The sequence below is a fragment of the Acinonyx jubatus genome, chromosome A3 (assembly GCF_027475565.1).
Source record: "Acinonyx jubatus isolate Ajub_Pintada_27869175 chromosome A3, VMU_Ajub_asm_v1.0, whole genome shotgun sequence".
Classification (NCBI taxonomy): domain Eukaryota; kingdom Metazoa; phylum Chordata; class Mammalia; order Carnivora; family Felidae; genus Acinonyx; species Acinonyx jubatus.
The window spans coordinates 119,686,533-119,702,336 of record NC_069388.1 but is presented as its reverse complement, the minus strand read 5'-3'; the positions used below and the strand labels follow the sequence as shown (position 1 = coordinate 119,702,336).

General features: G+C 49.1%; 1 protein-coding gene across 3 annotated transcripts in view; it reads left to right on the top strand.

Moving 5' to 3' along the window:
* The first annotated feature begins 4,326 nt into the window (after window positions 1–4,326).
* The window catches only part of KLHL29 (kelch like family member 29), a 309,817-nt gene continuing 298,339 nt past the window's right edge, over window positions 4,327–15,804 (top strand). For all 3 annotated transcript variants that reach the window (XM_053201183.1, XM_027033274.2, XM_027033275.2), the window contains exon 1: window positions 4,327–4,460. The gene's annotated coding sequence lies outside the window, so the exon portion shown is untranslated. The remainder of the gene's footprint in view (window positions 4,461–15,804) is intronic.

The following is a 15,804-nucleotide window of genomic DNA, read 5'->3' as shown; positions in this document are numbered from 1 at the left end:
GGCTACAGTGAAAATTCAGCAGCTGTGACTTCTTGCTTCCTGCTTCAATCAACACCATGGGGTTGAAATGTTGGACACACAGTAGGTGCTAAATAGATTTTTATGGGTCGATTAAGCACTGGAGGGGCAATGACTTATATAGGATTTATGAATGCTTTTGATGTCAAATGGGGGTAGTTTAAGTGGAGAATAATGTTAGAAAAACAAAACAGCAAATACAAAATCCCAACCAACAGAAAAGCTGGCTCCTGCTCTGTTTACACCCACTACACTCCTAGAAACAGATGTCCTCTCAGACCTGAGGGTTTCTGATGAGGCGTCCACCCTTCCAAGTGACCTGTGTGTCCAGCAATCAAAATGATGTTTTTCCCTCTTCTATCTCAGTCCTCTGTATCCCAACACTGATTTCCAGGTCTGGGTCCAGGACCAGCTGCTGAGAAAGGCAAAATCAGCATCCACTGTGTCTACTCCAAGGGAAAATCACCAGGCTAATGACAAAAGAAATTGCATTCACGTGTTGAGTGTGGTGAAGAGAACAGAGGCTTTGGAATTAACCAACCAGGCTCAAATTCCAGCTTGCCCATTTATGGGATATGTGGTTTCAGGAGATCACCTACCTTCTCCATGACTCAGCTTTTGGGGCTGGTAACACTAACCCCACAGATTGCTGTGATGACCAACAAGATTTCGTGGGTAGAATATCTGGTAAAACGCTTACGATGTAGTAGCCCCCGAATAAATGATTGTTTTGTTGCGATTACTATTATAAATGCAAATAAGGAGGGAAGTTCATCTCAGTCACAGTGGGTGCTCAAGGCAATTCTGATGTGGCTTCCTCTGCTGCCTCTCCGGGGGACAGTAGTAGCCCTTCCAGTGCACAGCCCTGGCCTGACTGATGGCACATATAACAGGGGAATGGATGCTCTAGAACATTCCATTCTACTTCCCTGTGCGCCACAAGTCCACTCCTTCACGTTAGTCCTGATCCCAGAGCCCAGCTTGGGGCATGTCTGTCAGGACAGAGAGGGCTGCCTTTTGAAGCACATTCCACATGGCTGGTCCTGTGCTTCATGGAGAAATTTTGGACCCGGGCAGAAGAAGTTCCCATGTGCAACACCCAACAAATCCCACTTACCATGAAGCGAGATCCTTGCCAACCATGGATTCCATACACGACAGAACAGGACAGTGAATGACCCAGAACAGATCCCAGACATCAGCAAGATCTATGGAGAGAGATAGGAGTTCCCTTACACTACACAAAGCAGGTCCAGCATGTGTCGCCAAGACCCTGGGGGAATTGGGGCCGATAACACGGACAACGGTGCTGCAGGTGAAATGGAGCTCATGTGTAGGCCTTCACAGGCAGCTATGTCCAAATTGAACAGTCCCACCAGGGGAGAGCCCCACTGCAGAGGAAGATCTTGGCTTCAGACCCTGGACATCCTTATTTGCATTGAGGCTCTCGGGATGAAAGGAGGGTGGGTTGGAGGGAGGGTAGACAAGCCCTGTGTGATCCTTTCCCATTCTACTGACAAGCTGGCACCCCCAGTGAGCCATTATCTACCTTGAGCCCTGGAGCCGTTGCAACACTCTGGAACTGACACCTTTGGCATCACAGAGACCAAAAGTTGTCTTCTGTGTAGATGGGGATTCAGCAAGGACTCTCTCCTTTGATAAAGTCAGCAGGCAAACCGGGAGAATCCTCATACCTTCACCTAGAAAGATGTAGCTATGGAAGAGCTCTTGGAGTGTGTATTTCCTTCTTTCATTTGAGGATCATTCAAAACTATCTGTAAGACATTAGGAGTGCCTCAGATCGCCAAAAGTCGACCTACCCCAGACCCTGCACACCCGAACTACACTTTGCTGTCCTACATGCCACTGCTCCGGAACGTAGCCGCGGAGGGGATTCCTGCTTTTGCTCGTACGTGGTGAATCATGTGGATCATTTAGAGGGTGGCTTCCTACAACATGAATGAACAAGAACTCACCCTGGGCCTTTGTTCCCCTCTTCTTTGCCTTACATTGCTTGAGGTGTTACCTGTTGTTACCTGTTACCTGTCTTTTAAAAAATCCCAAGTAATGCCTTTTTCTCCATTTTCTTATCTACATTACTCTCCAATCACTTTTTATACACCATTTTAAGAACTTAACATTCAAGCCACCTCTTCCCCTTCAGGTGTTGTTGAGAACCCTTGGAAAGCTCTCCTTCCCCTACTCCCGGCCCCCCCCCCCCCCCACTGCTTCCCCTCCCAGGCACCCTCCATCAGGCACTCTTCTTGAAGAGACACCGGATTGCCCAGCTGACCTCCTCATCACGGGTGGATTCCTCCCTGCAGTGCCTTGCCTTGTCCCCTCCCCTGTCCTCAGGCTTCACACACCAAAACTTTACTCCACATTTTCTTCTTGCAGGAAATGCAGTTACTCTGACACCAAAGTGCCATCTCCCTGGTGTCCTCATTCCCTTTCGCTGACAGTCCTCCTGCTACCCTCAGTAGATTATTATTATTTATTATTTATCAGCCGCCACACTGTACTCTGCTTCCCACAAGATATTAAAGAAGACACAATCCCTGCACTGAGTTTACAGCCAAGGAGAGCAGAGGCCTGGATTCAGACATCACAGGAGTGAGCCGAGCGCAGGGGATTTGCGGACCGAGTGCTCCCGCGGCCCCAGCGGATGGGGGCGGGGCCCGGCAGAGCCCGCCCCGGGCCGGCTCCTCCCAGTTCCAGCCCAGAAGCCCGCCGCTCCCCGCCTTACCACACCCCTCCCCAATTGCTACCCAGGCCTCAGGCATCCACAGCTTCACTAGGGAGAGCCGGGTGGCGGTGGGGGTGGGGGTGGGGGGAGGAGGTTGAAATCCACAAACATTACATTTAGACTGGGGGTAGGGGATATATTTCCTCTGAAATTCAAAACCAGACGAGGGGGAGGTAGGGGAGGAGGGAGAGGTCAGGGAATAAAAACCAGAGCTAGAGAGTTACCAGGGAAGGCTGGTGCTGAAATGGAATGTTCTGGCCTAATGGAAAAGTCCGCACTGGGGGCTGCCACGTGCCTCCAGCCAAACCTTTCCTGTTAGAGTTGACGTTAGGATCTGTGTGGACGGCAAGTGTAGACAGAAAGGTGAAGGGGCTGAGAAAGTCGGTGTAGACCGTGAGAGGGGGACGGGTGTGTAGACAAGCAAGGCTGGTGTGGCCTGAGTAAGGGCTGACTAAACAGCGAGGTCGAGTGGATTCGAGTGGGTCAGTGTAAACAGGAAAGTCCGCGTGCACTGAGGAGAGTCGAGTGCACGGACGAGGGGGCCTGTGGTCTGGACGGGTGGGCTGGGCTAGTCGTGGTTCTTCGGAGATTTGAACAATTCCTGCTCCCTTCCGTGGCTGGAGTGTCCTAGGGAGGGCGGAAGCTGAAAGACGATTGGACTTTTCGTTCTCAAACTTTTCCGCCAGTTTCCTCAGGTGTTGAGTGCAGCCGGGGAGCTCGCCTCGGCCGCGTCCACCAACCCGGGGACGGCGGGGCCGGGAGGCCGGGGCCGAGCAGCCGGGACCACGCACGGCGCATCGAGCGGGCGCGGCCGCCGAGCCGGGCGCGCCGGGAGCCGCCGCTGGGGGGGTGGGGGTGGGCGGGGGCGGCGGACGGACGCACGGACACACCCGCCGGCACTCCAGCCCGGGCCGGGCGCGCCGCTGCCGGGGATCCCTCGGGCCCGGGGAGCAGCGCCGGGTGCCCGGCCGGGGGCGCCCCGCCTCCCCCACCCTCCACCCCCGCCCACTCCGGCGCCCGTGATTGGCTCCGCCCGCCCCTGGCTGTGCGCCGAAGCCCGCCTCCCTCGCAGCTAAAGAAGACGGTACCCGGAGCGGAGCGAGCCAGAAGGGAGCATGGTCCCCGCGCCGCGGCCGCGTCAGCCCCCGCGCCGCCGTCCCCGCCGCCGCGGATCTAGCTGCAGCTCCAGCCCCGGCCCCGGCTCCGCAGCGCCAGCCCGCAGCCCCGGCGGCCGCCGCGCCTGAGCGCAGCCCCCGCCCGGAGCCCGAGCCCCGAGCCCGGAGCAGCCCCAGCCCCGCGGCCGCCGCGGCTGCGGGGAGAGGGCGGGGGCGATGCTGCCGGAGCCGTCGCCGCCGCCGCCGCCTCGGTGAGAGCCGCGCCGCGCCGCGCGTAGCCGCACAGGCTGACAGGCAGAAGGACTGACTTCCCTCTCCCGGGCATCCTCCCTGGGCTGCCGGGAGGCGGCGGCGGCGGAGGAGGAGGAGGAGGAAGAGGAGGAGGAGAAGGAAAAGGGGGAGACGGCGGAGAGCAGGAACGCGAGGAGGTGGACCTGGATCCGTTTCTCCCGGCCAGGACCCGAGCGGCCCCAGCTACCGCTACCCGCCGGCGCCGTCCCCTATCCATCAGCACTCCTGCGCCCACCCGCGACCCCCGGCTCTCTGCGCGTCGGGCCGGGGCCGGAGCGGCGCGGCCGGAGGTAAGAGCCAGGCTAGGGCGCCAAGGATGCGGCGCCGGGGACCCTGGGTCCTGGAGGCTGCGCGGGGCCGGGCCGGGCTTGGGAGCGGGGCCCGAGAACCCGGAACGCTGGGCTCGGCTCCCGCGGCGGCGGCGGCGGCGGCAGGAGCCTCCCGCGTCTGGACTCGCAAGGCTGCAGGAGCCCTTGCGCCTGCGCTGCTCCAAGGGGGGAAAGAGGGGGAAAAAAAAACTTCCTGCCCCCGGGTGTGTATGCGCTGGGGCTGCCCAGGGCCAATGTCGCGATGGTCGGGGGTGCTGGAGGCAAGTGTGACCCCGGCCGCGGCACCCTCCTGGCTGGGCCCGGCAGTGCGCGTTCCTCTCCAGGCCACCTCCCCAGAGCGGCCCAGGGCCCGCGCCGGGCTGGGGGCCAGGAGGAGGCACCGAAGGGCTGGACCCCGGGGGCGGCCGCGCGCCGTGCCCTTTGGGGAGGCGCGCGCTTCTGTGCAGCCGGAAGCCGGGTTGGGGTTTTGCCGATTCGCGTCCGCAGACCCCGCATTTGGGGACCAGGTCTCTTCACTCAATCCGAAGTAACTTTCGAGGTGGAGGAGCTTGAAAAACCATGAGGAGGGAACCCGCACAGACCTTGTTGTGACCCCCCCTTCCCTTAACACCTTATGGGTGCCAGCGTTTTGGGGGGCGCCGAAAAGAGAGCCCACGGGGATGGTGAAGGGACGAGGACGTGGTGTAGGGTGGGGAGGGGTTGTTTATGTGTGGGATAGTGTGGACCCCGAGGTGTGCAATGTGGGAGTGTGGACGCGCGCCCCGACCCCGGCGGGGGTGCAGGGTGGCCGAGGGCTCACGTCCGTGTCTCCGTGGCCTGGAGCGGGCCGAGAGCGCGAGGGTTTTCTGCGGTAGCCGCGCGGGTGCGGGCGCTGGGCAGCGCGGGCCCCGGGCCCCGAGGGAGGGGCGCACTCGCCCGGGGCCCGAGAGCCGGGGCAGGTCCGAGGCTGCTCCGGGGGCAGGTCGGGTCTGCGTTGGCTGGGGAAGGCGGGGACGCGCCGCCTGCCTGCGTCCAACCGTCACCGAGGAGGGGTGGGCTCAGAGAGCAAGTCTCGGATGCCTGGGTCCACCAGTCGAGAAGCCAGTTGTCTTTCCTGGGCTCTGGAACCCAATCGCAGACGGGGTCAGTTGGCGGGTCCTCTGGCGGGTCTCTGGGGATGCTGATGGGTAAGGAGCCGCCGCCTTTACCATCCCTGCTGCTCTGCAAACGCTCCCCTGCCCTACGGTGCTGGCGCCGCGGCGCGCCCGGGGCGAATCGTGGACGCAGGTATTTATGTAGTATTAGGCGAGACCTCGGCGCTGGAGGGACCGGACCGTTGAGGACGCCTTGCTGCTTCTGCCCCCGAAACTTCCACTTCGTCAGCTCAGGGACAGTCAGGCTCCACTGATACAGGCTCCAGCCTCTCATCAGCCGAGCTACGCCGGGATTTGGACACCTCTTGCAGTGACAGATCTGTCCTGGTTACAGCTGTATTTACCCTAATTTCAGTCTCTTTAAAGTCATCTGTCTGGTCCCTACAGAGTGCCTCCCCTTGCTGTGTGGTCTTCTGTCCAGCTCAGCCCTAGGAGAGCAGATTTAAGGAATTATTTAGGTTTAGGATGAATGGCAGATTTAATTCGTCCACTTCATTCCTGATGTTTTAAAAAATGATATTGGGGGAGTGTAAAGGTAACTTTTTTCACTCTTAGGGGGATGATGAACAATTTTACAGATTGCTCATCCTGGCACCTGGTGAAATCGTTGCCCTGTAATGCACAGGTGAATACTTTTAAAGGCTGGTTGGTATGCATGTATATGAGTGGTCACATAGTCTAGGTGTTTCTACATGTGTGGAGCTGTGTGCCACTGATGAATACAGTCTCTGTCCCATGCATTGTTCTGAGTGCACTTGATTTATCATCCTGCTGTAAATAAGGGAATTACTAGCATATGTGTCCTTAAACTCTATATGAATTTAATGACATTTAAATTGGTTTATGGGCTGATGCATTTAACCAATTTTAATAACTTTACAAGCATCTTATAAACCATAATTGTGATTAAGAGAAACATTTTCTTCTGTCTCCCCATTTCTACACAGTTAACAGAAATTTATAGGTCTCCAACTTTCATTTACAAGCAACAATCCAAACGAAATACCTAGAGTTGTACTGAAATTAAAAAAAAAATCCTATGGTAGCTATGGTAACAAATAGATTAAGGATTATTGGTTTTCATCTGTATGTGCTTGGGGGGGGGGGGATCTAGTGTTGTGTCTTTTTAATTATGTTTCTAATGAGTGGTGGTCATACTTCAAGTACTCAGTGTGGGAGATAAGCCAGAGCGAGAATTCAGTTTTGTGAGAGGTTTCTTGGAACAAAGACTGGAGCCCAAGAGAATGACTTCTGCTAACTGCAGCTCCTCATATCCAGAAAGCAAATAGATAAAACCCTTTTTTGTTTTTCAAGTAGATGAGAATTGAGTTAGCCTCTTTAAGATTTAGAAAATGTATTTTTTGTAGAAGCTCTTACCAAAGGAACCTTTAAATCAGCTCCTGTTTTCTAGGAATAAACATGTTAGAAGTGTGGATGTTGGTGTGGATTGAGTGTCAGAGTTGTTATCAACACCTGTCAGTCTAAGTGAGGCGTATCATTAGTCTATTCAAATCTTGCCTATTTCAATATTCATGCATTTCCATGGTGATCCATTCCATTTTTGTTTACTTAGTCAACCTTATAAATCTTTGGCATCAATTTCAGTTGTGCGATCTTTTTTTTCTTTCATTTATCAATTGATTTGGCTGTATATCATTCCCAGTTTAAACTGGTTCCTTTTTTTTCCTGCTAGTTTCCAAAAGTTTACACTATTCCTGGTTATACACAGATATAAAGGGATTAAAAAATTTTAATAGCCTCAGCACCACTGATGCTAGTGTAGTTTTTTAGCATCCCATTTGATATGTGTGTATGCATGGGTATTTTTTTTTCTTCCAACAGGCTTACCATAAAGCTTTCTTGTTTTATGGCCCCCACATATCAGTACAATCCAGCAGAATTGACTAAAGATTTTCCTTCCTTCCTTCCTTCCTTCCTTCCTTCCTTCCTTCCTTCCTTCCTTCCTTCTTTCCTTCTTCATTTTATTTTTTTCCCTACCCTATTATGGTTTAAGGATTCTTTATGTCTTCAGCTATATATGCTTAAACAGACTTCTGAAGTTTGTATATTGGGCCAGGCCGATCCTTCTAGGATCTTTTCTAGTAGTAGCAAAAGACAGACGGCTCCAGAGTGTCAGAGGATTTTTCCAAATACAATATACATTTAGTTATAGCATATAGTGTCCCTAGGATCATTGTAACATTGTGAGTTCACTGAACAGGCAGCTTTGCTTAAATGCGAGCCATGATTTTGCTCACCCGCTTTCATTTTGCTTTCTAATGATGCAGTCCCATGCTAATCACACCCTGTATATTTCAGAAATATCAAGGCAAGCATTAGCACGCTACTGACTTATTAGGATCAAGCGAAGTAATTGGAACACTTAAGTTCAAAGTCAGATGGAGAAACGGAATTATAACCAACCTTGTGATTCTATAATCGGTCAACTAAATGCCTACTTGGGGGTAGGGGGAGGAAGAAACACCGTAAGTAAGAAATCCAGCCATAGGTTGTGACAGGTGAAGATAAACCAAGGCAGAAACCATGTCAGATGACTGGACAGATAAATCACATGGAGACCCAAATTGTTTAGAAACCAGGAGAATATTTGCAGTTTGTGCAGTAGATGGCCATTTGCTATACTCAGGAAATTGAGGGTCATTTCCCAATATGCTACAAAAATTGGATGACCTAATCACTGGAGAGTACTTCATCTGAAGTAAATTTTACCATAGAAATGGTCTGAATAATTTTGGTTAAGAAGGAAAAGTGAGTCAGAATTCTTTATCTGCCTGTTGTATCAAAAATGACCAGAGATCAGGACCGCTCTAAAAGCAAATCCTGTGGTTCTTCCTATCACAGCTACACGCTTATTTTCCCAAAGTCCTAGGTCAGGAAGGTAGTCTGTACTTTCTTCAAAGAAATCACTTTGAAAACAGGGAAATTGGAGCTGCAAATGAAGGTGAGGCAAGTTGATCATTAGCAACACAGCTATTCGTGAAATGAATTTAATTGTCTTGGGGCATTTCCACCTTTAGGGTGGGAAGGGGAAGAGTTCTCATTTCCCTTGGGAGAGGATATCTGCATGAAATTCAGACAGTTCATAGATTCTTGGTATTCTGGGGTAGCAGGTAATGATTCAGAAGCTAGAACAGAACAGTTGAGCACTGTTAGGGCAGGGCATCAGGTTTGGGCCAAGAAAGAGTTCAGCTCCCCAGACATTCAAAGGCTGCTATTGGCCCCACAGGTATCAGTTTTTATAATTATTTATAGGGTTTTGAAAATTTGAAACCATTAACTCTTTTAAGGATACACACACACATATACATAAATATATATAAAAACATATATACTTACATATATACAAATATATATTCTGCCACTTTTCTTTCTTTTTTAAAAAAATTTGGTTAAAAAAACACATACCATAAGATTTACCATCTTTACCTTTTAAGTGTTTAGTTCTGTAGTATTAGTATCCACATTGTTGTGCAATGGATATCCAGAATGTTCTCATCATGCAAAACTGAAACCTTCTACCCCTTAAACATCTACTGCCCGTTTCCCCCTTTCCCAGTCCCTGGCAACCACCATTCTACTTTCTGTTTCTATAAATTTGACTACTTTAGATACTTCATGTAAGTGGAATCTTCCAATATATGTCTATGGGTGTAGAAATAGTTCTTTGAGATCCTGCTTTCAATTCTTTTGGATATTTACCGAGAGGAAGGATAGCTGTATTCTACCACTTTTTACACTAATATATTACACTGATCTCTTTTTTTTTTAAATTTTTTAATGTTTATTTATTTTTGAGAGAGATGGAGAGAGAGAGCGTGAGCAGGGGATGGGCAGAGAGAGAGGAAGACACAGAATCCAAAGCAGGCTCCAGGCTCTGAGCTGTCAGCACAGAGCTCAGACTCAAACTCTGAGCTGTGGTTTGAGCTGTGGGCTCAAACTCACCAACCACAAGATCATGACCTGAGCCCAAGTCGGGTGCTTAACCAACTGAGCCACCCAGTCGCCCCTACACTGATCTTCTCTTTAAGAGACTTGGTGAGAATGCAGACAACAGAATAGAGTCAAATAAAGAATGCAGTAGATGTGACTGAAATTTCTTCCTTCTCTGTGTGTACATTTCCTGGCAAGTCTCTCGAATCTCTTATGTTTAGCTTTTAGGGCTTGTCTGAGTTGCAGCAACATTGCAGAGTGGGTAAAGACAAGGGCTTAGAGTCAAAATTGAAGTCCACTCCCTGCTGCCTCCTAGCTTTGTGACCTTGGAATGATCCTTAATCTCAGTAAGCTTCCGTTCTGTCTTTTGAAGATGAAGGGAATCACCGTGGCCAAGATTACCCCAGTCAAACGTGCATCCCAGTGTCTGGCCTAGAGAAGTGTTCTCAAAAGGAGAGCTTAGGCGAAGTAGAATTGGCAGCAGCAACCCCTGGAGACCTCAGAAGCCGTAGATACCCATCCTGCTAAACTTGACCATGACTGTTTTCATGGTACACCGTGGTGTGTATATATATTGTACTCTTATGAGTCTCATTATCAGGACTTACTTTGAAAAGCATAGAGATTTGCATCACAATTAAAATGGTTAAAAATATCTTTAAGTGGATTTGATATATGAACTTTTAATTCCATTTTTTAGTATCATAATTTTAGAGTTGACACGGATTTTAGAGGTCAGCTAATTTACCTATTATTCAATCATCAAACCTATAACAAATGCCAATAATATAATAATAATAGCTTCCAGTTATGATTGCCCACTATATTTTAGTACTTTACATATATTATTTCTAATCCCCATATCAGCTCTGCAAGGTAGGGATTATCCACATTTTACAAATGAAGATGAGGCTCAGAAAGGTAATCAGCTGGCCCGAGACCACAAATCTAGCCACGCTGTACAGCTGTTTGAACCCAGATCTGTCAGCTACCACTCTGTTTTGTCTTGTCTTTTCCATGTGTGTGTATGTGTTTCTGATCCTCTAGACTGGGTCTCAGTGCATTTGCACTACCTCACACTGCCTTTTATTTGCCAGGTACTGTGTTGTCTGTGCTAATTAACATTTTATTTTATGCATTTTTTTTTTTTAGTGTTTGTTTATTTTTGAAAGAGAGAGAGACAGAGTGTGAGTAGGGGAAGGGCAGAGAGAGGGAGACACAAAATCCGAAGCAGGCTCCAGGCTCTGAGCTGTCAGCACAGAGCCCCAAGCGGGGCTTGAACTCATGAACCAGGAGATCATGATCTGAGCCCAAGTCGGACGCTTAACTGACTGAACCACCCAAGTGCCCCTGTGCTAATTAACATTTTAAATAAAATAATTCTGTTAGAAGGAATGTGAGCTTAAATAAGAATATTAACCAGGGCTGACCAACATTCACAGTACTTTTATATTTGCCCACCTGCTTCCATTTACTCTAGTTCCTGGAATGCTAAAGAGAAAACTTGCGGATGCTTGAATGGCATCTGTTTCTGTATTAAGACAGTGGAATAAATAAATAGCAAATTGAAGAACAGAAATGATGTACAAAGAATTCAAGATACATCCTTCTGGATGTATCTGCACTAAAGACTGATCTAGGATTTGTTCACTTTTGAATCCCAGTGCCTAACACAGTGCTAGGCACAAAACTTCAGAGTGAAAATGTTTGTCTGCATAAATTTATTCCCAGAGAAGGTGTCAGGTGATAGACATCGAAACCTACTTTTGGATTTTCTTTTTACTCAGTGGCTATGCAGTTATATCTTCATGGTTGTCTATTGTGTGGAATTTTAGATGCTATATTTGGGCACATATCTATTAAATATGCTTGTTGATGAATTCCAACTAATCTAAATGGAATCTTCTAGGATTTATGACTTGAGACTTTGAAGACTAATTTTCTTGGAGCTTCTTCATTCCCATGATAACTTGAATCTATTTGGCACTTTTGAGAGTTGACACAAAGTCCATTCTTTGTATCATATTTGCAAGGTGTTATCCCCACCAGATTTTTTAATTTAAAATAAGCATTGTTTTAAAGAAAAATAGTATAGCTAGAAATTCCTATTTTTTTATTCTTCAGGTCTGTTTTTTTGGGAGGGAAGGGGGAGATGGGTAGAGGATGTGAATAGAGCTTGGAACAGACACTATAAAGCTATGTCTGCTCCTTACTTTAACTATTCCAAACCTCGGTCAGCTGAGGAAGACTCTACCAGTTTGAAATTCACCACAAGAAAAGCATGGTTTCGGTGTCTGTGATCAAACCTGTAACTAAGTGACCACACAGGAAGTGCCAGGGAAGGGCTGGACTGCAGAGGGCAACGGGTTGGTGCAGGCCACTCCTGTGCACCTGCCTGTCTAGCTCCACACCTCCTCCATCCTCGCTCCTGGGCTGGTTTCCACCCTAAAGGTAAAATCAGGCATGAGGCTTTCTTTTTTGTCAAGCCTCCCCGCAAAGCTCTGAGCAGCAGGGTCAGGGCAGAGGCAGTGAGGCAAGAACAGACCAGAGGACTCTTTCTGTCATGTGAAAAAGCAAAACCTAGTCAAAGGCTTAGGCCAAATTAGAGAGCTAACTGTTGCCAGATCGGCCCTGTTTTCCTGTTGGATGTTTAGCGACACTTGAGAGGTGGCGGGGGACCGTGAAACCGGGGTTTGAATACACTTCCTTTTTTACCGTCTCTTTTTCACCCATCAGCTTTGCGCGTTTGCTCGTGGAGCAAAACTGCAACTGAACTGAGCCTCTGGAGGAACTTTAATGATAGATATTCAGCTGCTGGAGCTTCTAAATGAGTGCAGGCTCAGTAACTATTTACTGAGCAGGCGCAGTGGAAGGACCCGCTCCTTTCCCGTGGCATCTCACTCGTTGCTCATCGGCTGACACGGCGGCATTATTCCCATTTTGCAGATGAGTTCTAGAGAGACAGAGCATTTGCCAGAGGTCAGAGCGACAAACACGGTGCTGGATGGGTTAAAGGGATGAACAAGCCTGGCCTGCCAACAACTGCCAACCTCTGCAAAAGGAAGGGAGCCAATATCCCCTTTCATACAGAATATAAATTGCTTATTAAAATAACACAGTAATTACACATTTAGCCTCATTGCTCACTGATTGCCGTGGCTGGTGTGATAAGTTGAGGTCCAGCTAATTTTCTTTGAAGGCCTGCAATAAACTCAAAGACACAGAGGCCCATTGATATGATTGCAGATATCTTCACACTTAAATGTGCCGCCATCACCATTTGATTCTGAGTTATCTTGAAGGCTTGGGTCTGACTGATCACTTTTCTTCATGGCCAGAGGCTTCTTAAGGGGTGCTGACTTAAACGTACCAGAAACGAACATCTGAGAATTACATGAGTTCCCGTTTACAAAGTGCCTAGAACAGTGCCCAGCATGTCACAAGTGCTGTCTGTGTCTACGGATGGCTTGGGTTCTGCTCCAGATCACATGAACAAGTGGTTATTGCTGGGTTCGTCTTGGGCATCATGGTCCCCCAGAGGGCAAGGACCATCTTTGTCTTTCAGCCTCGGACCTTAACCCATGTGGGGTTCTCCCTATTAGACACCCTGAGACAAGGTCCCAACGAGGAGAACTCCCAGACTAACACAGAAGCTTATGGCTTCTCATGGAGCATATAGAAAGCAGGTACAGTAAGTTCAATGAGTGATCCAGGCCAGGAATTTCCTGGGAAGTTCTGGGAGACAGACCAAAGGAGGAGTAACCTGATCATGAATGCTGCTGTGGAGGTCCGTTCAGTTCTGCCTAACCACATGGGTTGGCTACTGCTGCCATTGGCCAGGCTCTCCAAGCCAGGAGAGAGGAGTAGAAAGCAGTGCTACTTTGGGCCTAGTCCTCAGACTGTTACCAGTGTGCGACAAGATAAATTGGAAGTTAGCGTTTAGAAACTTCTGTTGCATTTGACATCGCCTTGACAGCCATGAGCATGATTCTGAGGCTTATCCAACAAGGTACAGACAGACCAGTTTGGGCCCGGTCAGACTCCCACATAAGTTGCCCAGAGAGTGCTATGTGGTGTGAGCTGTGGTCTAGCCATACATGGCAGGACCACAGTATGGTTCTAATGGATTCAGGATACCAACAAAACCCCCAAACCTAGTCCTTCATCACAGATGGGTGTAGAGTGCAGCATGGAAGCCCAAGTATGGTTGTCTTGCCAAATCCTGTGCGGTGATTTTCTAAAGCTCCCGTCTAGAATCCCTCATCGATGAGGCCAACTTCTCTACCTTCAGGATAACAAGCAGACTGAATTCTGGCCAGTGCAGCAGTGTTCACCTTGGTTGGGGCACCTGCCTGGTGCGTCCTGTCCAGAATAGGATTGCCATTCTGGGTGGGCTGTAATGAGGGGCACCTGCTCGGGGTTCATGTGCATCCCCTGTCCATCTCCCCGATGCTGAGTGAGAGCGAGCTCATACCCATGTCAATCTTGAGGTCATTTTGTTGCATTTCTGCACGATTTTGACCTCTTGAGATATGGGCAGGTTGTTTTCCCATTAATTTCGCTTATTTGGTTGATGTGAAGAAATATAAGATGCCCATGCTCTGAGTCTGGCTTTCTGAACCCAAAGCAAAGAGCACCACGGAATTTGGGAAGTGTAAGTACCGCATTGGGAAGCCAGGCTGCTGAGATGCGGAGGCTGCGTGCAGCACGTGTGTCTGGCTGATCTTGCTAGCGAAGAGTCTGCTGTAAATAGAGTGCTGTAATCTATTCGGTTCATGCTGTTCCAACCAGCTTTAATCATCAAAACTTGAGTAATATTCAAACTGTGAAAGGAACATACTTCTTGCAGAAGCCTAGGTGTGCCAAGTGAAAGAGCCAGAGCATCTCAATCTACCAATCTATGGCAATGCGTTGCAAAGAAAGAAACACCTGGATTGCTTCATGAGCCATGGGGAAACTGCTTTTCGCATTAAGATTTAAAATTTCCTCCTTCCCCACCCCGAGAGGAGAACAATTATTTTCATGGGAACCGTGCATCATGGAAGTCACTTTTTTCCTCTCTATGAAGCACTACCTCCCTCGTGACTGGAAGGGACATTTCCTCCCTGGCCCCAGGTATCTGACAGGTCATGTTCTGAGACCCATTGGGGAGAAGGCTGGCCGTGCAGAGATCCACGGATGTGGGCTGTACAACACGGAAGGCGCCCATAACTGGGACACGCAGGGAAGGTTACAGGTGGCCGTGGAGAGACCAGGAGGGAAGCAGCTCAGGCTTCTGCTTTGCTGACATAGACCACGCAAACCATCATCCTGTGGTGAGGGCTCTGGCCCTAGGTTTCTAGACGACAGCCCTGCCTGTCCCCATGCTGTCTCCCTCACATCCCGGAGTGAGATGGACATTCCTGCCCCGCTCACGTTCTCACCTACAAATGTAAGCCTTCTCTCCTAGATTCTGCAGAAACCACAAAAAGCTATCTTTGTTGGTGCAGACTCCTAGTGGAGGCTGCAGGGCTGGGGCAGGCACTCACTGAACTGTCAAGTCACAGTTTGAGAGCCAGCTCTAACTGTCAGCTGTTTTTATTTCGGATACGCCTCCTGGGACATCGGGACTTCAGAAACATGTTTTGATATCTGGAATAGACACCTGAGCCAGTGATGGTCTCCTCGGTCCTAGGAAAAGGGGGAAGGCAAGTTGCTTATCCTAACTCTTTGCTCCTGTGTTCCATGTGACCCATGGCGGGGGGGTGGGAGGGGGTGAGTTAGGTATAAGGGATGTGAGGTTGACATCTGGGGACTGAGCTTATGACAGTGGGGAGGGCAAGACTGGGTTCTCAGACCTGCGTGGAGTTACCATTAAATCTTATTTACTTTCGACTCAACAGCAAACAGCCTGATTAAATAATGGGCAAAGGGCTTGAAAGGACATTTCTCCAAAGAAGATAGACCAGTGGCTAAATAAGCACATGAAAAGATGTTCAACATCACCGATAATTAGGATAATGCAAATCAAAACCATAATGAAGATACCACTTCACATCCATTAGGAGGACTATTATAAAGCTTTTTTAAAAAACAGAAAATAGCAATTGCTGGTGGAGTTGTGGAAAAATTGGAAACCTTATGCACTGTTGGTGGGAATGCAAAATGGCAGAACCGCTATGGAAACCATGTGGCATTTCCTCAAAAAATTAAACATACAATTCCCGTATGATTCAGCAATT